Raw genomic sequence first — 26678 nt, forward strand, 5'->3', positions numbered from 1 at the left:
CACTTCAGGGTTTCTGATGGTGCCGGACCATCAGGAGTCCCGGAGCATTGGATGCCGGACTAATGGAGTTTTACTGTATTAAGATATTTGTACATCTCTGTGTTGGGGATCAGCAGTGACTGCAAAGCAAAGTTTTAATGAGTCTTGAGTAAAATGGTTCTTTGATAAGTGTCAGAGGGGTAGCTATCTGCAAAAACAATGAGGCTAACAGATTTATTTGGGCATAAGCTTTCATGGCACACATCTGCTTTTACCCACAAAAATTTATGCCCAAATAAATATGTTAATCTTTAAGGTGCCACAGGATTCCTTTATGTTTCTTTGAGGTGATCTCTGTGTATTTCCATCTGTAGAAGTCCCGCTTTGCCCCCACTCAATCACTCCTGTGTTGATGGCCTTTACAAACTGTCAAAGAGATCTCTTGGGATGACATTAATTTTCTAACTAAAAAGTCCTGTTGTCTCAAACAGTGCTCTGTAAGGTGGTATGGGCAGCTACTCTGAATGCCTACTAACTTTCCTCTGAGGTTCGCCTTTGATTTTAACACAATGAAAGCAGGGTGGAGAAGCCCCCCTGAAAGACCTAAACCACAATGGTTGATGGTGTCAACAGACATCTGCTCCCAAGCTCATCCAATCTATGCTAGTTGTTATTTCCTAACTTCTGTGCAGAGCACTCAGCTACTGTGGCTACCTTGTAAGTTCCTTCTAAGGTGTGCAGCAGCACGGGCCCACAGCTGTTTAATCAGCCCTACCCAACCAGGGGCTCACCAGACACATGGAGCTGCCTGGTTGGGGGAGTGGCACTTCTCCCTTAGAGACAGTAGCAGCTCCCTGCTGAGGACACAGCAGTGAGTCTCTTCCAGTCGATAGGGACACATATAGTCACTGGCTACATGCTCCCTGAACACAGTGGACTGATGAGCTAAGATTTCTGTGGTACTGGCATGATTAACCCTGAAAAACATTCAAATTCTACAAACTGGAAGGCACTAATTTTTTTTGGGGGGGGGGGGCTCCCTTTACAGTTAATTTTGCATATTAAGTAAATGTTCTTTCAGCTGTAGGGCTGGTTTTGGGCTTCCTAACTTGAGATACCACATTTTCAGGAAGTCAGGTCTCTTCAATGCAGTTCAAGTTGAGCATTAATTACTTTTTTAAAGGATTGTCCTATATGATATGTACACCCAGGGTCACATAGTAAGTCAGTGGCAGAGTTAGAGCAGGAACCACATCTTCTACTTCTCTTTGGCTGGTAGATGAGGCTCCTATTTAGGTATCAGCATGAAATGTCTCACTCTTCTATGCAGCCGAAAGCACCCACCACCCCATTGTTCACAGATGCATGAATCTTCAGTGGTGCAGCTGCAGCATTTCCACATATGTGCTATGCGGGTGGTGTAGTGTTAGCTATATTTCTTCAAAATGTCATAGCTACTTCATTTCCAAACTCTGCAGTAGAGCTCTTAAATCTTGCTATAATGAAGTGGTAAACCCTGCATTCAAACTTCATGAATATTCACATTAAAATAATTCAACTAACTCCCAAGGCACCAGGTAGCCAATTGAAAATACATATACACAGGAGTCTGTTTAGATGATGGATCTGAACAATACTTCAGCCTCCAAATGGCTCAACATGACATGCAAATAATTGCCTGTGATTGCAAAGTGAACGAAAGGTTTAGTTATTGATTCTTCCACGGGCTGTTATTGCCAGTTAAGTATTACAGGAAGTCATCACAACAGATTTCTTGGTGGAAGAGGAACATTAATGCACTTGAAACATCTTGTAATAAAAATACCGAACCAGGACTGTTTGCAGACTAAGTACATTTTGGGTTATCATTGAGTAGATGAAATGGTTTTAAAACAATAAATTATTTCTTTAATCAGATTTGCATAAATTTGTTATTCTATCAGTACAGGCCATTCTTGATTTAATCAGTCCATAAATCATACTCTGCAATAGTCAGTGGACTAGGATGTGATCAATCTCCAGTGGAGTAAATGGAAAAATACTCATTTTTTAACTTCAGAATAAAAAATCATCTCTCCAGTGTGGCTGCTATGGTAAAAATAAAACTAAACCCATATGATAAAAAGAACATATAATTTGAGAATATGCAAATACCACCCTGGAAAACATCTATATTTAAAAGCAAGGCACATACACAACTCCCTATGTATTATTCATGCAAATTAATTCAGTGGATAATGCAATGTACATTACAGCACAGATCTTACAGGGCAGAATTATACTACTATTGTCTGTTTTCCTGTCTCCTAAAAACTTGTATTTTTATTGTACTTTTTATCTGCAAAGAAAGGGTTCATTTGGAAAATTAGAGCATTATCACTGCTGTCCTCTTCTGATGGGCCTTAATTCGACAAAGCACATAAGCACGTACTTAAATCGCACAGGAGTCAAGGGGGATGAAAAGTAAAATTTTCAAAAGCATCTGAGAGCCTCAGTCCTCTTGACCTTCCATGAGATTTAGGTACTTTTGAAAGTTTTATGCAAATGAAGTGAAGTATGTGTACAGAATTAGGCACTGCTTATTGCTCTATTGAACTCGGGCTTTAAAGAATGACAGTGAGGCTGATCTATTAATATTCTCATTGAGTACTCTGGGCGTGACTCTGTATCTCCTTACATTCCTGCTTCTCAACCTGGTGAGCTTCTCCAACAGACTATCCATATCCTTTTAGGCCTAGAGATAAGAGAAGAAAATAAAAAGGGGAGACGTGTTCCATAGAACCAGGTGAGAGCTGTGCTGCAAGCAACAAAATCTCAGTTGCAGATAGTCACTGTAGTGGGATAATGATACATCCTATAAAAATTACTGTTGCAAGCAGTAGTGCATTACTTGACTTCCTCTTGTCCATCACTGATATGGTTGGGTTTTAAAATATTGTGGTAGATTTTTTTTATTGATACTTTTCTGTTTATTTCTAAAGTTTGCTACCAATGAAGAAAGATTTTATTAAACCCTGCTAAAGAAAATGAGAGATTCTGTTTCCATTCTAGTCCAAGTATACCACATGTACATGGGTTGGGATGATAGAAGAGCCAGGGAATAATTCTCTTGGGGTACATCTAGACTACATGCCTCTGGTGACAGAAGCATGTAGATTAGACTGCCTGGCATAGGAAAATGAAGCAGCGATTTAAATAATCGCCGCTTCATTTAAATTGAAATGGCTGCCGCGCTGAGCAGATCAGCTGTTTGTCGGCTCAGCACGGTAGTCTGGACACTCCACGGTTGACATCAAAGGCATTTGTTGACCTCCCAGGTAAACCTTATCCCAGGAGGCATACCTGGCAGGTCGACAAATGCCTTTGATGTCGACCGCGGAGCATCCAGACTACCGTGCTGAGCCAACAAACAGCTGATTGGCTCAGCGTGGCAGCCATTTAAATTTAAATGAAGCGGCGATTATTTAAATCGCTGCTTCATTTTCTGATGCTGGGTAGCCTAATCTACATGCCTCTGTCGCCAGAGGCATGTAGTCTAGACGTACCCTTGGTGTGGATGTAGAATAGGGTAGACAAAAGCAACCATTTTCTGCCTCTTAGAGATCACTTGATGATTCCCTTTTCTGTTCATTCAGTCTGAGGCACCTGGCATTGGCCACCGTCAGTGGACAGGAGACTGGGCTTGATGGCCCTTTGGTCTGACTCAGTATGGCCATTCATATGTTCTCTCTTGCACATCAAACATCAACAAATAAGAAGTTTGACTCATCCAAGTCATCATAACATCCCTAAAACTGTGGCTCTTAGAAATGTTTCCTGAAAGCCATTTGCAGTTCTTATTGTGTAGATATTAACCAACATATTTTATAGACTTCAGACTAGATAAGGGTTTTTTGTTTGGTTGGAGGAGTTACTTGCATGGAAGTGATATCACCCTTATTTGTCCCAAAAGTTATGAAATATTTAGTACTCATAGACTTTAAGGTCAGAAGGGACCATTATGATCATCTAGTCTGACCCCCTGCACAGTGCAGGCCACAAAATCTCACCCACCCCTCCTAGAATAATCCCCTTACCTATATCTCAGATATTGAAGCCTTCAAATACTTTGAAGACCCCAAGATGCAGAGAATCCTCTAGCTGTGATCTGTACCCCATGCTACAGAGGAAGGCAAAAAACCTCCAGGGCCTCTGCCAATCTACCCTGGAGGAAAATTCCTTCCCGACCCCAAATATGGCCATCAGCTAAACCCTGAGCATGTGGGCAAGACTCATCAGCCAGACGCCCAGAAAGTTCTCTATAGTAACTCCTATCATCCCTCCATTGACCTATTTCATAGAATCCTACAGCTGGAAGAAACCCCAGGAGGTTATCGAGTCCAACCCCCTGCCCAAAGCTGGACCAACCCTAACTAACCCATCCCAGCCAGGGCTTTGTCAAGCTGGAACATAAAAACCTCTAGGGATGGAGAATCCACCACCTCCCTAAGTAATCGATTCCACTACTTCACCACCCTCTTAGTGAAATATTTTTTCCTAATATCCAACCTAGAACTTCCTCACTGCAACTTGAGACCATTGCTCCTTGTTCTGCCATCCGTCACTACTGTGAACAGCCTCTCTCCATCCTCTTTGGAACCTCCCTTCAGGAAGTTGAAGGCTGCTATCAAATCCCTCCCTCACTCTTCTCTTCTGCAGACTAAGTAAGCCCAAATCCCTCAGCCTCATAGATTATGTGCTCCAGCCCCCTAATCATTTTGGTTGCCCTACACTAGACCCTCTTCAATGCATCCACATCCTTTCTATAGTGGGGTCCCAGAACTGGACGCATTACTCCAGATGTGGCCTCACCAGTGCCGAATTGGGGTTGTCATCAAACTATTTCAGACATTTCTTTTACCTGCTCCTCATCCTACAGAATGAAGTACCCCATTGAATCTAAATCGACTGGAGTAGTGAAGAGAAGATGCTGAGAGAGAATTATCCTGAGCATGTTGCAGCTTGATAGTGACACTCTTTCTTTACATGTTTTCTTTTGTGTATGTGAATAGATTCAGATAATCAAGGTTAGAATGCTGTGTTTAAATACATTATTCACTAATATTGTACTGTAGGGCAGTGTTTCTCCTTTTAACCCTCCCTTCAATCAAATATACACAGATTGATTTTTGAGACATTCACATGTGATAATCAAATGATAATTCCATGGTAATATGCCTGAGAAAACAAACCAAAGGTGACCAATACACTGAACACCTCTTGATATTATATTTTGTTTTGAGCTCACACTGTTCTTGCAAATATTTATGGCAAGCTGCCTTCCTGGACCAATCTATCATTTTTAAAAGACGACCAAAGGAATTAGATTAATCAAAGGACTTGCAAGTTATTGTCTCCTTCTGTTAGCTTCAATTCATACATCATCAGAGGAAAAAAAAATCTGTCAGTTACCATAGGATGTTATCTCTTTGGAAACAATATTTTCTTCAGCTCAATAATTCATATGTTTTTATCTGATGATAGTATACAGGATTAATATACCGACTTTCCTAACATTTCTGTCTCAAAGGAAACCAAGCTGAAAAGTTCTAGACTGAATAGTCAAAGACCTGTAACAGTTTCCCTAATCTAGGCTGTAGTATCTGACTGCAGCAGGGCTAGTTTAAACATGGCTATGTTGATTTTGCAGATGATATTTAGCTGGGAGGGGTTCCTAGCAGAGGACAGGGTTATAATTCAAAATGATCTGGACAATCTGAGAAATTGTATGAGGTAAATAGGATGAAATTCAATAAGGACAAATTCAAAGTACTCCACTTAGGAAAGAACAATCAGTTTCACACATACAGAATGGGAAGTGACTGTACTGCAGAAAGTGATCTCCAGGTTATAGTGGATTACAAACTAAATATGAGTCAAAAGTGTGATGTTGTTGCAAAAAAAGCAAACTTCATTCTTAGATGTATTAATGGGAGTGTTGTGAACAAGACACGAGGTGTAAGATTGTGTTGGCGTCATTTAATTGAATGTATGTCCAATGTATCCATAAGACATTGATATAACTAAACAAAAAGGATTCAGTCTAAAGAACAAGTACAGCGAAATGCATCCAGTATGCTTTAGTTTTGTTTTTTCTTCATAATAATTTTGAAACAAGGTGATGTTTACTCAGGAGATTGATCTAAATTCCATTAAAGGCTTTGGATCCATATCACAAGAACCACATTATGGCTGGCACTGCTGGTTGGCTCTTTTGTAGCCTTTGCAGAGAAACCAGTCAGACTAAATTCACAGACTGATCCAAGCCCCAGTCTTCTGTGCAGCATTCTGATTTTTGTCTCCTCTCTTTCGACTGCTCCATTGCTTCAAGTCAGAAACATTCATTGTATTTCTGACAAAGTTGGAGCAGGTAAAGAAACAGAAGAATGGCTCAGCTCCTCTCCATACAGCCACTCTATTCCTGACTTCCCTCTTCTCTATGGTTCAGCTCTAGTCATTCCATGGTTTGAAACACAAACTTGGCATTTGGGACTAGGATAATCCTAGCGTTAGAGAGGAACACGTTGCTGTTTCTGTGAAAAGCCAGCCAGCTTTGGCCCAATTGATAAACCACAGAACATTGCCACTTGCATTTTGGAACATGGTAGATTATTTGTTACAGTTGCATATGGTAAATTTAGCCATTTTTTCCTTTTAAAATCAAACCTAGGGAATGACATTTGTTGGGTGGGCATTTTTAGTTGAAACTCTGAAAATCGATGTGTTGATCTCAACAGGGTTGTTTGTTTTGTACAGTCTTTTGTGTGCAAGCATAGTGAGCCCAGGGTTGCTAGACATGAATTTCAGCAAACATTTTAACAAGCCAGGCTCAGTTTCAAATTATTGATCAAACACCAAACCAGGTTAAGTTTCAGGTAGTTTTATCTATCTCTCATTTCAGCTGGAGGTTTGGTCCAGATCTGGATTTGGATATAATTTAAAATAGGATTAGGAGCTTTGGTTTGATGCCACATCAAGATCAGGGTTTGGTATCAGATCACAGGATGCCAAACTCTTGTTCTATAGGGGACACAGTGTGACCTAGTGGATAGATCATTAGTCTGGAGCTCCGGTGACCAGGCTCTTCCACTTGGTTCTCTATGCCTCAGTCTTTCCATCTGTAAAATAGGGTATTGATGTTGACTTCCTTTGTAAACTGCTTTAAGATATACTAATGAAATACATTATGTAAAACCTAGGTATTGTTATCAGAAGATTGGCAGCTGATTCATGATATGAACTACTTTACTAAGATTCCTGCCATCTGAAACGTTGGCAATCTAGCATGAGCAGATGTTCTTGTGAGATTGCCACTATCTAGCTTTTATCCCGTAAATAGCTGTTCTCATGAGTTCAGGAAACATCTATTCGAGAACAGCAAAGCACACCACTTTTGGTTTTGTATTCTGTTCGGAAACAAAATTGTATAGGTGCACCTGGACCTAAGGATTTCATGTTTTGCTCCCATCCACTTTAAAATTCCATAGAGTTGGATGCAAAAATCAGCTTTTGGCTAACCTAATCCTGTGCAGTCTGGGAGTTTGCTTTGTTTCTTTGATCCAGAATAATAAATTGGCCTGCCCATGTTCCCTCAAAACTGGGCCTAGATTTGAAACTTTGACTTACTTTCAATGAAGCCTGAAAACAGCAATGTTGTTCTGGGTTTCATTACAACCATTTCACACTGCTTTAATGTAGAGTCATCCAGAGACCAATGGGTAGGCCCTGAATAAAAGTTATGAGGAGGGAAATTATGTGACAAGCTCTATTACCTCTGGCAATTTGTGTTTCAGCTTGCATTGAAATGCTAAAGAGCAAGTAGCGAGTGATAGAATAAGAACATGTGGTTTCTAAAAGGACTGTTAGTAAGAAATGTTGTAGTTACATGGTAGTGCATCTTGCCAACATAGCATTATTATAACATTATCCCTTGCAATTACTGGGGCAGCTGAATAAATAATGTCGATATTTGGAATAAAAATGTGCTTCAGTGAAACTGTAAATTCTGCAGAAATTACGGTACCCATTTTCCAGGGGGCTCGAATAGGTTTCATGAGCCTTTCAGCCATTTAGTCAGATTGTCTGTCTCAGGGAACTATTCTGGTGAAACTAATGGATGCTGGTGACAAAGTTTTCTCTATAGTTGGCCTGGAATTGCTCCCTAAGGTAATATAATTAAGCATCAACCTGGACATTTTCAGCTGTGAGTTGTACCTCTTTTCTCAGTACTTCTCAATAGGGTAAAGCCTGGTTTCCTAATTATTTGGGTCGAATCAACATTTTATGTCAGATCATCAGCTTCTGTGAATTGAAGTTAATGAGGCAAAGGCTTCCTACCGTATCTGTATCGGCAGAAGTTGAACCAAATTTTATAGCACAGCAAATGATAGATCATTTGTTTTAATATACGATGAAAGAGGCTACTTTTACATCAGCGGAGGATTACTTTCTTGTGTAGAGCCAGAGAATTTAAAGCCAACAGATATTCTAGTGTGACCTCTCTCAGAGCACAAGCCAGGGACACCACCCAGCACCCATACACTGAACCTAGCATTGCAAACGAGACCCACTATTACAGCCTACAGGAGACCAGACTATTGCACGTCATAGGCAGAGAATAGGAAGGACCAAGGTGAATCAGTGGCCAAGGCCTCTGTAACGGCAGAGAAATGATTAGTAGTCTAAGCATGTGACCCACACTGGCACACTGCAGAGGAAGGCAAAAAAACCCAGAAGTCCCAGTTTGACCCAGGGAAAAATTCCTTCCTGATCCCACATGTGAACAATTGGCAATAAAACTTCATCTCATCTCCATATTTCCTGTCCCTGTGAACGTAATTGGGAACATGCTGAGATGCTTGACAGCCAAGTATCACCCACACTTTATCTGAATGTTTCACCTGAAAAATTGGATTGGCAATCGAGTGATGATTTCCAACACTTTCTGTTTCTGATTGGACTGCAGATTTTCCAAGAACAGCTTTTCTCCTTGTATTTTGACACATTCATTTCCTGGTCTGGTGAAAACCAGACTCTGAGGAATGAATTATAAATAGTAACAATAAAAAGCAACTTGGACATTTTCAAATCTGCCCAAATAGTCTAATTTTGGTTCACCTGGGTCAGTTCTTGTTTTAACCCCAGCATTTTGTCCGTACCTAGTTAATGAGTTGTGTTTGAAGCAGTGGTGGCAACCATGCAGCCTGAGGATCACAGGCATCCCATTGAGGTTCTGTGTGTGGCCCATGAGACACTTTGGCTACTGTGGCCCATGTGCAAGGCTACCAGATTCTGCGGATTTTTAGCCACATTGTTTTTTCTTACCAGTATTACAAAAGTGGCATGTACAGAAAGCCAGGTCACGTAAGGGGGTGCATGCTGATTTCACACAACATTGACTATGAGAGACATGTGCTCCCTCTGCATCCAATCAAAGTGCTGCACCAGTTTAATCCGCACACCCTGCAAATTCTAGGTAGGCCAGCACAGTTAGCAAAACTACCTCAGCCCGGGAGACTGTCTTGAATATGACAATCTTGCAGCCCAATGAGATGAAGGAGGGCCTCCCGTTGCAGCTCACTCACTAACCTAGGTTAACCCTCACTGAGCAACCATCACATAGACCATGTTTTTGAGCTGTGCAACTCCCATTTATTTCCATGGATATGAAAACCCTCAGCACTTCCTAGAATCAGGCTAATATCATTTACTAAAAGCTCTCAAGATATTCCATGTATCTGTGATCTCCAGATGGTTTTTAGCTGACTGCACTATTATGTTTATATAAAATAGACAAACTATACATTGGTAACAGATAGAGGTACATGATTAACAGTGTAGTGAACTCATTATGAACATCATCAAAGCCCATTGGAATTAATAGAAAGACTTCCACTTTAATGGGGGACAGATCAGACATTATTGTTGCAGTTTTCAAAAAGCTGGAAACAAAGGTGACATGAAAAGCCTGTTTAAAATGCAGTTCCCACACTTCTGGGTGAGCTAGTTTATTCGGAACACAAACCTTTCTTGTCAGGCTGACACGGGATGCCAATATATGATAGCACATACAGGTATGCAAGCATCGTATATCCTACTTCTTTAGTCCATGTCTGGAGTAATTACCAACTCTATAGCATCTGTAATTTGATTTAGGGCCATCAGGCTCTCACATCTTTGCATGGTTTAGAAAAAGATATAACCCTTTCCCCCCAGAATAAAAGTCCCCTTTGTAATTTGAGTGAACATGGACCATCATGACCTGTCAAGGTCAGGCTCTCTCTGCTTCTTCCATGTGGCCTCATTAAGATGAGTATTGACAGTGTAGTAAACTGAGATCAAAATGCAACACAGGTGGGAGAAAAGGACAGTGGAACTGAGAACTGAGTGGCTTGGGAAAAGCCTCCAGTGCAACAAGGCTCAAGAGTCATTAGCCTTTGCAACAATGGCATTTTCTGGATTGCCAGCCAAAGAATGTTCAGAAGGTCCTCTGTGGCTCCCTGCAGATGCCAAAGGATGACATTCAGTGGTCAAATTAAAAAAATAATGGCATCAAAACCTTCAGCTACTTGTGGCTATAGGATCATAGCTGTTTATTCTTTAGCCAATTTTGCAGCTCTCATCCCTTGCCCTCATATAAGTCATCCCTTTGCACAAGCAGGAAGGCTTCAGGTAGACTCATTTAGATCCTAGATTAGAAACCCCATAGTAAGTGGTACAGTGCTCAACTTTATTGGACTTACAAAGGCCCATATTTGAATCAAGAAATGTTGAAAAAGTCTCATCATTTTCTGACTCAAGTTTGCATTCTTGAATGTCAAATAAAAGGGTGCTGTACCATGAACAATATATAGAGCATGGGGAAATGACCTCTGAGAGGCACAGCTTATTATTATTGATATAAGACTAGTGCCTATATGTCCCATGCCTATGTGTCCTGTCGAAGATCAGCTCCCTTCCCCCGTTGTGCTAGGCATTGCTCAAACATTGACTAAGGGACAATGTCCCCTCTAATTTTTTTCCATCCATGTGCAGATTTTTTTTCCATCCCCGTGTAGATAAATGTTTAATGTGCAATAAGGTATGTGTGAATGTGCATCACTAGTAGAAAAAGAAACCTAGTTGCAGGTGCTCTACTAATGGGTTGGGTGGCATCTGAATCTCTCTTGAGCACCGCACAAGCACTCAGCTTACAGAGAACACTAGGGACAGTCCCTCTCTGAAAGACCTGAATAGGTAACTTACTTTGATGTTCATTATGAATGAGCGGAACAACTCTGCCTAACAATTTTTTAACTCTAATATATGTGGTTTTCTGATTCTTTGGATGCTAGGACACTCCCAACACACTAATAAAAATGTATGTCTTTTTGACTGAAGCCTCCCGTTCCTGGTATGTAAATGTGGATGCCAAATGAACCTCTATAAGGAACTTGTAGTTCAAATAAAAGTTGTGTATTACTGAAAAGGCAATTAGGAGATCTCTTGTGATTACTAATCTTTGTTCTATTGAGATATGTCCATAGGTATCCGGCACTGATTGCTGTCCTCACTATGGTTTTGGCTAAAAACTTATTGGCTGTGTCTAGACTGGCCAGTTTTTCTGGAAAATCAGCTGCTTTTCCGGAAAAACTTGACAGCTGTCTACACTGGCCGCTTGAATTTCCGCAAAAGCACTGACTTCCTACTGTAAAAAATCAGTGCTTCTTGCGGAAATACTATGCTGCTCCCGTTCAGGCAAAAGTCCCTTTTGCGCAAAGCGTTTGTGCAATAGGGCCAGTGTAGACAGCTCAGATTTGTTTTGTGCAAAAAAGCCCCGATCGCAAAAATGGCAATCGGGGCTTTGTTGCAGAAAAGTGCGTCTAGATTGGCACGGACGCTTTTCCGCAAAAAGTACTTTTGCAGAAAAGCATTCATGCCAATCTAGACGCTCTGTTCCAAAAATGCTTTTAATGGAAAACTTTTCCCTTAAAAGCATTTCCGGAAAATCATGCCAATCTAGACGCAGCCATTGTTATTTTCCTCTAGTCAAATTTAGATCTTTTCTCTAATACATCTTAAACCATGAGACCATCCATAGTACCCCCTTATGCACAAAGTATCTCTCTTGACTAGCTTTTATGTATTTTATTCTGTCCAACCCAGTGATTAACAAGGTTTATTAGTTTCATCTGAACACTTGGATTATGTTAATGTTATGCTAAAGATGGCTTCCCTGCTAAGTTCTAATTGAACAGAACTGCTGCAGGAACATCTGTAAGAGGTTAATATGTGCCCTAGTCAAAGAAAACATTAGGCTAACTCAGCTCCTGGGCAGGTCAATAAACCTTATAAAAATGCCTTCTCCCCACCCCTACCCATGATTTTTAGATACCATTATGAAGGTGATGCTGTGACTACTATATGAGAGAGAGAGAGGGAGAGGATAATATAAAACTGGGATCCAGACCAATGTATATGGTGAATGTTACCATCAACAGTGAGGATTAATTTAATCACTAACTGCCAACTAAAAGAAAAAGGAGAATCTTTTCTCCTCTCGTGTCATGTTACCCAACAATACAGAAGGCCCCCTTCTTTTGTGACCCTGACCCAGTACTCACTGAAGTCAATGAAAAAGCTCTCCCTGACCTCAGTGGGCATTGGATCAGGCTCTCTGTCCATCAGACTAGAGACTCCCAGGTCCTTCAGAGATGGGTGAGGGACAGATCAATAGATTAGAGTAGGGAGAAAGCAAATGTTTCTGAATTCTCTCCCTTCTTGGCAAGTTGTTGATAGATTTGGGAACTGAGCATGTTTTCATTACCAATTCACTAACAGGATGGTCACGCCCTCCTCCTCTTCTCTAGGCCAAGATTCACTTTATACTCATTCCTGTGTGGAGAAAATGTTCCCCATTTTTGACAGAACGGTATTTTTTTCTCAGATGGAGACATTTCAGGTTTCTGTGCATCATTATCCAGTTGTCAGATGAACATAGGTTCATAGGTTTTCAGACCTGAAGGGACCAGTATGGTCATCTGCTCTCGGCTCATGAATAACCTAGGAGAAAGAAATTCACTTGGAAATTCCTGCATCAAGCCCATATCTTGCTACTGTGATGATCTCTCTCTGGTCAGATTTTGCTTTCCAGTCACTATCTCTCAGTTCTTCAGTCAATGGGTCAATGCAGGCTAATAAATTGTAGGTCTCCCAATAACATTTTCAGTGCACAACAAAAAACTGTCTACATGTTGTATTCTTGTCAGACAAAGCAGGGAGGAATTTTGTCCAGCAAACTTATTTTAACCAAGTATTTATTAAAATACATCTGCCATGTCAGTGATTTTGGTCATTGATTGCTGAAATGATTTCACCCTGCTGTGCTTACATATGCGTCAATTTATTTAAAGGGCATATTGGTCTTGTCCTGCATAGTCTTTTACAAAATAAAATTAAATAATTTCTGAATTAATAATTTCTGAGTTATAACTCTCCATCTATAAACCATATTGACATTCAGTCTAGACATCTTGCGTGGATTCACTTCATGAATATCAATAAAGAGGTTGTAGGAAGAGTGGGGATACTAAATTATTTCAAAGCATTTGACAGTTGCCAATTTTAATACAATCATTAAAAGTTCACAATCTTTGAAATAAGAGTTCTGCATTTCTCTATAAACAGTGGCCACATTTTTGGTAGAGTAAATCAGCATGGCTTGGCTGATATCAATGGAGCCGCGCTGATTTACCTCAGCTCTGAACCAAACCCTACAGCACCTTTTCATAATTAGGAAACAGTAGCTTTGCCTGGAGGTTGCTTCAGGAGCTGGCTTAATGCTCAGTTTGTGATTAACTTTTCATCGAGTTCATGTCAGCTGCGAGGGGAAGAAAAGAGTCTTTTGAAAATGCAAACTCTGCTTTCCCCAAGGCCTTCCTTCATTAAGGAAATGGGAGATAACCCCGCACCGATGATCTGGTTCCCCACTGAGGCTATGTCTAGACTACAATGATCTATCAGAAAAAGGTACGCAAAATGCTACCGCTGCCACAATCCCATTTTCAGAAGAGGCTTTTCTGAAATTTGGTCTGTCTACACTGGGCCAAATTTTGGAAAATCCTACTTTTTCAGAAGAGCCCTTCTTCCTTGTGGAAGGAGGAAGACAGGACTTCCAACAGAGTGCAGCTGCTCATCCGAAAAAAAGGCAGAAGAGCACATGTGTTCCCTGGACGTGGCAAAGTTTTTCTGGGATACCTCTGGTATTCTGGAAAAAAACAGTAGTCTAGACGTAGACTGAATCAGGAATCCAGAAAGTGATGTCAGAGGGCAAATGAAAAATTCACAGCAGAATCCTACTCCTCTCTCCTCTCCCCTGAAATGTAGTATTTGTAAAACTTCCCCTCTGTAGAAATCCACCAGCTCAAATAACTATTCCTGAAAGACAGAAGATTCTTCTTAGGCATTTGTCTTAGCAATGACCTTGTTCAAGAAAATAGAACAATTGCCCTGTTATAAGAATTCTTGTGAATTGCTTGTTGAGATGAATTGGTCCAGCTGTTGATATTCCATGAGAGATGATGAAGAGGTGATCAAAAGATTGTTATGTAATAGCTTATGTTCTTAAAATTAAAGTAACACAATAAATATAATGAGATTTTAACAGTGGTGAGATCAGCAATACAATACTGGACAAAATCTATCTCCTAGACTCCACTATTAATACCCCACTATTTTTGGAATAAACTGCAGTTTATTTATATAAAAGGGCTGACAGTTTTGTCAATATTTGACCTTTCCCCTATTCCTACCTCTTAAATTCCTGAGAAAAGGTCAATCATGTTGCTTCAGGATACACAAAGGGATGAGATATTTGTGTGGAGTATATCTAGCATTATAACAGTTAATGCTAACATACATTTTGGAAGAGAGATTAAACCTCTTGTTTCATGATAAACCAATCTCTAACTACTAGGGATTAGGTGATTTCTTGCACCTTTCTTTGAAGCATCTGATGTGGCCACATGTTGGCAACAGGACATTGAACCTGAATCAGATTCTGTGCTTTTATGTGCTTAGTGGGATAATGAGGGTGAGAAAAGTGGAAGAGTATTTCTTAGTGAACAATCATTTACATTAATATTGGTTGTAGTGGTGGAACCATACATTTTACAGAGATCTTCTCAAGTAACAGTTTTGTCAATTATAACTCTAGCTAGTAGTTTGGTATCTTATGGCAGAGGAAGGACTTGTTCATTATCCTTTCTGGCTGTCTTTATCAGAAATTACTTGGATTGCCAGTAATTTGTGTAAAATTCAGTATCCAGTTACAGATACTAGTTGAAATCTTTCTTTCTTTCTTTCTCCTCCCCCCCCCCATGTGCCAGCTGTAAACCTCATTCTTATCCAACCACCACTAAATTGGCGGTAAAGGGACTAGATCCAAATGTTATGGCTGGCCCTCCTCAAAACAGTGGAAATGATACACGATAATGTATCAATAATGATACATTATTGGACAAAACACTTGTGAAGTCATAGGAGGTAACGCCAGCATTCTCCCCCATGGACAGTCACAGTGCTGCAGGTGAGTAATGCCTTAGGGCATGTCTACACAACAGCATTATTTTGGAATAAATGACATTATTCCAATATAACAAAGAGCACGTCTACACAGCAAGCCATTATTTTGAAATAATGTCAAGCTGGAGGACATCTCACTCTGACTCCTGTAACCCTCATTTCATAAGGAGTAAAGGAAGTTAAAGGGAGAGTGTTCTTCCTTCAACTTCCTGCAGTGTAGACAGCACCAAAAGTCGAGTTAAGGTACTTCGACTTCAGCAATGCAATTAACATGACTGAAGTTGCCTGTCTTAACTCAATTTTGTCCTGCAGTGTAGACATACCCTAAGTTTCCCTTTCAACAGAGCATAAAGAAGTCCAGACCAGCTTTGGGTTTTAAAGTGTCCCTCAGAGGGTCTCCTTTATTAACAGAAAGATGAACGTGGGCATATGTGACACCTTTCTATCAGCTTCCTGCCTGACGGATTCAGTCAGTTCCAGTCTGTCACCTGTCCTGAGTGTTTGTCTCCAGCCAGGATCTTCATCTGGTTGTTCTCACCTCAGGTCTCTTGTTGTGGCTAGGACAGATTCTTCCTCTAATGTTAGAGGCCATGGAGGTCTCCCAAGGACCACCCCACAATATCAGGCTGGGCTTTCCAGCCTGTCTGCCTACCATGACTCTCATATTTCCTGAAGCATTTCTTCCAGGCTTCCTGACCTGGTAGGCTCCCCTGGGAGCTCTTTGTTTCCAGAATCCCCCTTTAGGCTCTCTGCCCTAAGGGTTTGCCTTCAACTTAACCCACATTTCCTGCCCTGGGAGCACAGATTCTGCCCAGTTCAATCTTCCTGGTTCAGTCTCCCTGTCCTAGGAGTTCAGCTTTTGCCTGGTTCAGGCTCCTTGGGAGCTCCCCTCTTCTGGAACTTCCTTCATCCTGAGGAGTCCCTGTCCAGCCTTCCTCTTATAGCTCCCATCTGTGTCTAAGCTGCTGCATTCTCCCTTCTGAAGCCTCACTCCTGCTCCTCGCTGCCAAGTGGGAGGTGTAAGTTAAGATCAGCTGCATTCCTGGTATTGGCTATTGGCTGTCATGCTTGTCAATCGCATAGCTGCATGCGGCAGCTGTGAAATTGACAAGAAAGCTGGGCTCTAATTGGGGGGCGGTGTAAGGGGGGGGGGGTTCTGGCTGGAGCCTGCCTGACTTCTGGTTCCCTGCTCCCCGCCAAGCTGTGCACATTCTGTTCCCCACTAGGAGCCCGACTGCACCCGGGGTTCTGGCTCCCCCAGCCCAGCTGCTGCCTTGCTCTGAGCTCCTTGCTTTGAGCCAGTCTGCCACTGCCCATCTTCCTGCTCCCAGCTGTCCCAAAACTCCCAATTGCCCTCTGGGAGCCTGTCCGCACCAATGCTCCTGGCTCCCTGCTGGCAGCCTGAGGGAGGGCAGTCAGACTCCTTGTGGTAGGGAGCTGGGGATGAGAGGCAGCTGGGCTCCTGGAGATGGGGAATAGGTCATGGAGTGCTGAGGAGGGGGCAGGTGGGCTCCTGGTGGGGTGCTGAAGGCCCAGGGGGCAGGCAGGCTTCTGGTGGAGATTTTGTGGGAAGCTGAGAGCCTGTTCTCTCAGCTCCTCCCATTGCCCCTCATAAGTCAGTGGAAGTGCTCCTGGTGAGGACACACATCACCGACAGCAGTGTCGAGGTAAAATGGAAGGTTCGGGAATGTGGCCAGCCCCGGGGAGGTGCAGAAACAGGTAACCTTGTACTGAACATCTTTTAACTTTTATTAAAATGCTTTTAACTATAACTTCTATTTAACAGTTTTTTACAGATGTGGGTGCCAAATAACTATTAACAGGAACAGTAAACAAACTGCAGTGCAATAGAGGAAGATACCCTGAGGTTTTTCCAAGTCCCAGTAATTATCAATAACAACCCAGGGATTATTAACAATTATATTTACATTAATTTCACTCATAAAGTCTAACATCTATCTAAACTCCTAACCGTACTTTTTAACAAACTTCTAACTAACTTACTCCTAACACTATTATTTAACAAACCTCTAACTAACTTTACACAGCAATACTCACACTTATCAGACATACAAGGGACATCAGAGACAACAGCATATTCGTTATACAGTTACGCTCTGCGGAAGATTCAGTTGATTCGATGAGCGGGAGGGGGCCCTCGGGTGATCAGCCCTCAGAACCTGGCTCGTGTTCTGCCTTCCAAATTTTCGGGAACCCTCAACTGGATGCAGGAGGGGTAGCTGCTTTATAGAGAGAGCAAGAACGTTCCCGCGCTTCACTGTGATAGGCTTAATAGATTCTATCTGCCTAGTGACAGGACTGAAGGGGAAGGGGAGGGGGTGAGATGGCTCTTGGCTGGCACGAACTTTGCATGACCCTTACCTGCCTGATTTTTTACTCCTGCTTCTTACTGATCTTAAGTCACATAGTGCAGGATTTTTGGTTTGAGGGGAAGGTAATTTTGGGCTAGGAAGGCTATGCACACGAGGCCTGGCCAGGAAAGAGCCTGCTTTTACAAGAAGGAGGGTTGGGTGGATGGACATCACCACCATAGACATTACGGTGGTAGTTGTAAGTTGACCTAACACAGGCCAATTTAAATTTTGCATGCAGACATCCCCTACAAGAGGTGGGTTGGGTCCCTGAGCCTTCAAGGGTGTAAAGTGTCTGAGATCTTCTGGAAGGAACTATACCCTGCAGTCCTGGGAGGAATCTTTCTGCCTGCAGCCAGAATCACATCAAGAAGGAATATGATGCTTGCAGAATTCTTGTATTGACAACTAGTGACGGAATTGTTCTGAGACTGGGCTAAAGCTATTGCTATGGGGAGTCTACTTGAACATAAGAATGGCCATACTAGGTCAGACCAAAGGTTCATCTAGCCCAGAGTCCTGTCTTCTGACAGTGGCCAATGCCAGGCACCACAGAGGGAATGAACCGAACAGGTAATCATCAAGTGATCCATCCCCTGTCACCCATTCCCAGCCTCTGATAGAGGCTAGGGACACCATTCCTGGCTAATAGCCATTGAAGGACCTAACCTCTATGAATCTATCTAGCTCTTTTTGAACGCAGTTAAAGTCCTGGTCTTCACAACACCCACCTGCAAGGACTTCCATAGGTTGTGCATTGTGTGAAGAAATACTTCCCTTGGTTTGTTTTAAACCTTCTGCCTATTAATTTCATCTGATGACCCATGGTTCTTGTGTTATGGGAACAAGTAAATAACTTTTCCTTATTTCCTTTCTCCACATCAGACCTCTCTCCTACACTTAAAGGACGCTATGGATACCTTTCCACTATACTGCAAGCTATAAAATGCCAAGATACTTTGAAAGAAAGGATTTTCATTGGTTTGTTTTCTTCTGTATCTATCATTTTCTTTATTTTTATGTTGTCCCTTAAGTGACAAGAATAATGGATGACAGCCTACTGCGTGTCATCACTGACAACCATCGCCATCTGCTTTCTGCCTGACCATACAAAGGAGTCTCTTTTTCCTCATTTCCTATCTTCTTGTCTGTCTGAATTCGTCATTGTTTAGTACAGTTCCTGATTGGATCAAACAATCAGCTTTGTAAGTCAGTTGGTCTTTTCATTTTTGTTTGTTGTTTTAATCCAGTTAATTCTTTCTTTTGGATAACACGGGTTAAAACTGATTCACAGACTCACAATTTTCTCTGTGTTTTTGTATTAATCGAGGTTGAAGGTTTATTACTATGTGTGGTTACCATGTGCTTAACCCTTCAATAGTGGATAAAAGATACAACAATTCCATGTCAGCCATGGGGGTGCAATTGATAATGATTTTACAATAATCTTAAAACAATGATCTTTTAATAATAACAGGAAGAAACAACCCTCAGTTCTAAGCACACCTTAAGATCAAGAACACATATTCCTGCGCATCCAGAAATATAATTTATGCTATCATGTGCCGAAAGTGTCCGTCTGCTATGTACATTGGACAAACGTCTCAGACACTTCACCAAAGGATTAATGCCCACAAAACAGATATCAGACAAGATCACAAAGAAAAAACTATTTCTTGCCATTTCAACCAGAAAGGACACTGTCTCAACGACTTAACCACCTGCATTCTGCTACAAAGATCTTTTACATCTGCACTTGAAAGGGAATCCTCTGAACTGTCATTCATGTTAAAATTCGACACTCTCCGGGGGGGATTGAACAAAGACCCCAACTACCTTACCCATTACCAAGATAGCTTCCCCAATTATCACCTCTAATACCATTAGTTCACAGACATCTAACTTTCCCCACCTCTAATATCATTAACTCACAGACACTTACCTTCCTTCCCCCTCCCCACATCCCCCTTCTGTTCTGAAATGTGATTTGTCCTTTTCATATGTGTTCATTTTTTTTTAATTGTATCCTTTGGTATATATGGTTGTGACTATTTTCTTCCACTATTTGATCTGAGGAAGTGGGTCTGGCCCACAAAAGCTCATCATCTAATAAACCATCTTGTTAGTCTTTAAAGTGCTACATAGTCCTGCATTTTGCTTAAGTATAGAGGTAACCCAAATCCAGGTCCAAACTTGAATTCGGGGTCATCTCTGCTATGAAGCCTCCCAGTCCACCATCCCAGCAATGCTGTCTATGGCTTTCTTCAGTCTAGTCCACCAGATTCATAACCAAGTTGTGCATAATTTGATAATATAGATTCCAGTTCTGCAAGGTGTTTAACCTCATGCCTACCTTCAAGCATCAATGGGACCTTCCTGTTCTTTTTAGACATGTGCTGACATGGAGACATATTTCCCAGACACAGCTTTGAGAACATGGCCTTTGAATATGTATCATTGTCTTGGGTGGAAAGAATATGAGGAAAATGTAAGATTGCAGCCTCTGATCATATGGATCTTTCCACGTCGAATACCAAGGATGGGATAGTGCAGGATTTCCCATCCTTTCCTACAGGATTCTTCTACCAATCAATGAACTGTAGAATTCTAACTTTTCTTTTCATCTGGGGACAATATGTACTGAAGAACTTTTACTTGGCTGGACAGCCATGCTCCCCCTTTTTTCATTCTTGCTGGATCATTTTCTGCTTTGGTTTGGTCAAGGGAAATATCAACATTAGTGTCAAGCAGGCCCTCTATAGAGGGGCTGTATTCCATGTATCTTTTTTACTCTGGGTGGTTTCTTTAATTATAAGGAATATATGCTCCTGGTCACTTGGATTAGGTGTCTTTATGAAGGACGAGGCATTGTAGGCTTGCTTTTAAAAAGGGGACCTGTTGGTTAGTGGCTTCAGGGGATAGCTGAGTTAGTCTGTTACAGAAAAAAAAAAAGATCTGGTAGCACTTTATAGACTAACAAAATATGTAGATGGTATCACGAGCTTTTGTAAGAAGTGGGCTGTGCCCACGAAAGCCCATGATACCATCTCCATGTTTTGTTAGTCTATAAAGTGCTACTGATTAGTATGAGGCTATTTTGTGTATGCATTAAAGTCACTGGACATGTGAGGATAAGTAGGGCACTGATGTATGCAAACTGGGATCAGCTTCTGTGCAAACTGGGTATTAGATTTTCTGCTTGCATATACTCAGTTTGTGTGCATTGATGGTAATTGTGCATGAAGATTTGGTGCACAGTTGGACACATGCATATTTGAAAAGTAGGATCTGCTAGACATCTTGATGTTTTCATAAGTATTGTATGGTCCCTTAGGCATGATTTCTACACTCTGTTTTATTGTTCAAGGTTGAGTCTACACAGCATACTTAGCTCTAAATAAGCTATGCAATTTGTGCTATGCAAATTGAGTAGCTTATTTTGAGTGTATTTCGAAATAGCTTATTTCGTAATTTGGCGCTGTCTACACAGCACCCAATGTTGAAATAAGTCGCTATTCTGAAATACCCCTTAACTCATGGAACAAGGGTTACTGGGACATTGGAATAAGCTGCCTGTTATTTCAAAATTTATTTCAAAATCTCTTTCAAAATAACGGGCTGCTTCAGTAGACACAGAATAGCTATTTCAGGATACTGCTGGTATCCTGAAATAGCTCAACAGTGTAGATGTACCAGGATAATAATACTAAGTCTGTTTTAAAAACACAAAATATCCTTTATAATAAAATTTGTATTTTTGTTTAAACAGGGCCAATCATATTTTCAATTTGGTGCTCAGTGCATGCTTCTTGTGCAGTGAGATTCTCAAGCTTTCTAGGCCGTCAAGACAATTTCTTGGGGATCTGTAAGTCTGTGACTGGCTGCTGTAGCTCACTAATATAGCCTGAAATGTCTCATTGTGATCATTGTTGGTGGCTGAGTGATCAACATATAAGGGGAAAGACTATTCTGTGATGCCACTACTCACAATCCCTCTCTTTCCTGGTCTTTATTTTCTCTCCCTTTGAAGTAAGGGCCAGAGCCTCACCTGGTATAAATCAAACCATCTTCCCTGAGGCTACCAATCCCAGTGCTACGGTGGAGGATCAGGCTCATATAGTTTGTAAACTTTGTGTTAAGAAGAAGAATGACTTATGAAAATTCAGGGAGCAGTAAGGAGTTACCAGTTTGTATGAACAAAGGAGAATTTACATGCTCCGCTGCTTTTCCATTCCTTCTTAGGAGTCACAGCTCTTGCTATTTGCCTATGATACTTTGCAGGACATTCCTGAAATATCAGAAGAGGAGGCCCTTCTCCTGTACTACATCAGTCTAATAACTACAGAATAAAACCCTACATGTGCAGATGCAAAACCCTTATGAGAGTCCAGATTCTACAGTCACTGATTTGTTGTGTTGCTCTTCTGTGGCTATATAATAAAACTGTAAAACTGATACAAATATCTTTGGAATTAGCTGGCGCAAGAGAGAGAGCCTATTATTTTTTATCATATTCTAAGTTGCTTATCTCCCATACAACTTGGCTGTGTCTAGACTGGCAAGTTTTTCCGCAAAAGCATTTGCTTTTGCGGAAAAACTTGCCAGCTGTCTACACTGGCTGCTTGAATTTCCGCAAGAACAACTGACGATCTCATGTAAGATCGTCAGTGTTCTTGCGGAAATACTGTGCTACTCCCGTTCGGGCAAAAGCCCTCTTGCGCAAATGATTTGCGCAAGAGGGCCAGTGTAGACAGCACAGTACTGTTTTGCACAAAAAAGCCCCGATGGCTAAAATGGCGATCGGGGCTTTTTTGCGCAAAACCCCGTCTAGATTGGCATGGATGCTTTTCTGCAAAAAGTGCTTTTGTGGAAAAGCGTCCGTCCCAATCTAGACGCGCTTTTCCGAAAATGCTTTTAACAGAAAACTTTTCCATTAAAAGCATTTCCGGAAAATCATGCCAGTGTAGACATAGTCCTTCTGAATAACATTTTGTGGTATTTAGAGGGTGAGAATTTACTTTTGAAATCTGAAGATATACATCTGGATCGGGATGGGCAATAATTTTTGACAGGGGGCCACTCCAAGATTTTGGAAAGTGGTTGAGGGCCACACTCTTCCATGATATTAATGGAGGATGTGCAGGTCCGGGATGGAGCTTGGATGCAGAAGGGAGCTTGGGGTAAGGAACTGGGAGGCAGGAGGGAGAATGGAGTCTAGGAGGGAGTTTGGGTGAAGGAGGCAATTGTGACTTAGGGCAGGGGACTGGGATGCAGGGTTTTGGAATGTGTCCTGGGGCATGAGAGGGTTGTGACCTAGGCAGGGGCTGCAGTGCAGGCGGGTTGGTTTGTGACCTAAGGGAGTGTACTGGGGTGCAGGAGTTTGGGTTGTGACCTATGGTAGGAGGGGATTGTGATCTGGGGTAGGGGATTGGATTGCCAGATCTGGGAGGGGCTATGGGTGCAGCAGGGGGGCAGAGAGTTTGGGTATGTTGAGTGGGGGGCAAAGGGTTGGAGAAGGGCGGGGCTGGGGTACCAGAAGCAGGCTATGGCCAGGATACATACCAGCCAGCAGCCTAACCAGCCTGCCTGCCTGCCTGCAGAGCTAAATGCTTGCAGAACTTAAAATGTTTGTCAGCCAGCCAGCCTGCCTGCCTACCTTCCTGTTCTGTGCCTTCACAGGGTGCAGGGCCATGTGCTTGTGTGAATAACGGAGTCAGAGGGGTGGGGGACATGGTGTTTCATGTGCTGCCTGTTATTCAAACAGGCAGCTCCCATTGGCCAGTTTCTGACCAGAAACCGGCCAATGGGAGTGTAGTGGGGCGGGGGTAGTGCCTGATTCCATTCCCCTCCTCTTCAGGATCACAGTTTTGAAAGAGAAACTGCCCTGCAGCTGCTTTTCTGAGTGGTGTGTGGGATTGTGGGGCAAGCAAGGGAGCCTGCCTCGGGCTCCCCACTATGTCCACAGGCTGGATCCGGGGGCTGTATTCAGCCCATGGGCTGTATTTTGCCCAGGCCTGATCTGGATCAACTGCAAAGATGGCACCCAATATTGTAATGTGCTGCACCTCCATGTCTTGGAATTAGGCAGTCTTTGCCTACTGTATTCCTATTCCCAGAGCACTTTACAAAACTGTAAATCACATCCCAGTACCTGTTGCAGAATGAGGAAACTGGGGCAACTCTCTTTGTGTACTTGGCAAAATAATTCTAGTATCCATAAACACATCCTCCAGCATCAATCAATCGAGGGTGGTGGAGTATTCATCGAGCTAGGGAGTTCTAGCAAGTATTTGGGGGTGGTGGAAGGGAAGAGTTTTTCTTCTGTTTCAGCAAATCAGAAGCCATTTTAATATCTTGACTTGGTTTTCAACAAGAAAGCCAATCAATGTAGATAATATGCCTGGATTAGATCCACCTGTAATTGGCAACATTACTTGGACAGGAAACACTTCCCTTAAAAAAAAACCAGGGAATGCTAAGCTTTTTAGTGCCTAAAGCAAAGCATGTTCGCGTCTTCATTCCAAGGGTGTGGTAACCCATAAATGTGAAACACCTCTAGTTTCTGTGGGAAAGCTGATCCTGCTCCTTGCTGACGCATTTAAGAATTAAAAAGCTCAGTAGACTTGGAACTGTTTTCAGAAAGTGCATGGAACCCAAATACAAGAGGAGGCTGTTTGTTCTCAACCCTGAAAGCTTCCTAGTTGGTATATTTTAAGGGTGCAGTTTGAATATGGCTCCTCAAATATCAGTCTACCTGGCATTTTCAGCAAGATGCCCAGCATGAGGGAAAGAAAAACCAGATTTACATAAAATCTTTCAAAGTTGCATTTCACAATGCTCTTATGGTGTTGCATGTTTTTGTGACCTTTTGAACTTCCAGACTGTTCAACTGCAGGCAACGGGGGCAATTTCCCTAAAATAAACTGTGATGACTTTACCCTAACTATTGAGATGGACCTAAGGTACATTTTACTTCACAATTAAACAGTATAGTCTCTTAGCAGCGGGCAGGTCAGGACAAAAGATACAAAAGTCAGTGTCCACAGTTTTCACTTTAAGATGTTGTGTTCTGTCTGAATGTGAAGCTAAATGTTAGATCGGGAGATCAGATCCTATGGTAGACGATGACAAAAGGAAGACCTGAGCTGCCTCTCCTATTCTGGGACCTCGAAGGGCTGGTTTGGCCACCCCTGCACATTCTAGGGCAGCCCTGACCTCTGTCTTGACATGTGTTCTTATTGCAATAATCTCATGGGTCATGGAAGAAGCAAAAAAATATCCAGGACGCATTCACTCCTCACGCACCCAGCACTGCTGCAAAGGTTGCCCAGAATTGTTGTAGAGAATATTCCACAGAACAATGGCTCATGCTTGTCCTTATGGCCCTTTGTCCCAGTCTAACTGGTGCCAAGGAGCCTGAGGACAAGAATGTCCTAGTATCTGTTCCAGAAAGAGGGCCAAAGGGCCATTTTATTTTTCTAGAATAGGTGACAAGAGATGCACCAAATTACCCAAAAGCATTGGAGAAGAAAACAAGCTGTGATGCTGGTCAGTTTTGAAGAGTTCATACGCAGTGCTAAAATTGCTGTCTTCATTAATTGCTTTCCCGTGCCCTTTGCTTTCCCTTCCATAGTCTCTAAAGTGCCACAGGACTACTCACTGGCTGAGTCTAGACTGGCAAGTTTTTCCGCAAAAGCAAGCGCTTTTGCGGAAAAACTTGCCAGGTGTCTACACTGGCCACTTGCCAGCTGTCTACACTGGCCGCTTGAATTTCTGCAAGAACACTGACGATCTCATGTACGATTGTCAGTGTTCTTGCGGAAATGCTATGCTGCTCCCGTTCGCGCAAAAGTCCTCTTGCGCAAATGCTTTTGTGCAAGAGGGCCAGTGTAGACAACGCGGTATTGTTTTGTGCAAAAAAACCCTGATTGCGAAAATGGCGATCGGGGCTTTTTGCGCAAAACCGCGTCTAGATTGGCATGGATGCTTTTCCGCAAAAAGTGCTTTTGCGGAAAAGCATCTGTGCCAATCTAGACGCTCTTTTCCGCAAATGCTTTTAACAGAAAAACTTTTCCGTTAAAAGCATTTGCGGAAAATCATGCCAGTCTAGACATAGCCACTGTTTTTAAAGTAGAATGTTGGTAATGGGTTCATACCAGCTCATTATGCTGGTCATGGCTCTCTTTACATATGGTTCTATTCTGAACATGACTATAGAAGAGGCACCTCCTCATTCTGTGTGCACAGTGCCATAACTGGTGACTCTAATAAGAACTATGACTTTTGTAATAGGTTAGGAGTTGCTCATGTGGCACCTCTTTCTGGCCATCCTGGGAATTAGCTCAGTCCAACAATGTGCCTTCCTCTCACCCACCATCACTTCTGCTCCATCTCTGGGACCTGCATTGCTTCTCAGTTCATGCCATCCTCTCCCGGGCACAGCCCTCTGGTGGTGTCTCACTCGTTTCTCTCGTGGGGCAACGGGAAGTCTCCAGTCCAACTATTTATCTTAGTAGCTTATTGCAGTCCCCAGTTTAATCCCTCTTCAGCGGCAAGCTGCAATTCATACACTGTCCCCTCCCATCAGTGGCAAGTAGGGAAATAGCAACTTCCCAGCCCTTTGTATCAAGGGCCTCCATCTGGCAGTCCACAGAATGGATCTCCCTGTTTTTCCCCTGAATCTGCCTAGCATTGCTCTAAGATACTCCTCTAAGGCAGCCAGTCTTT

The sequence above is a fragment of the Pelodiscus sinensis genome, chromosome 2, assembly GCF_052426305.1.
Source record: "Pelodiscus sinensis isolate ZL-2025 chromosome 2, ASM5242630v1, whole genome shotgun sequence".
NCBI lineage: Eukaryota > Metazoa > Chordata > Testudines > Trionychidae > Pelodiscus > Pelodiscus sinensis.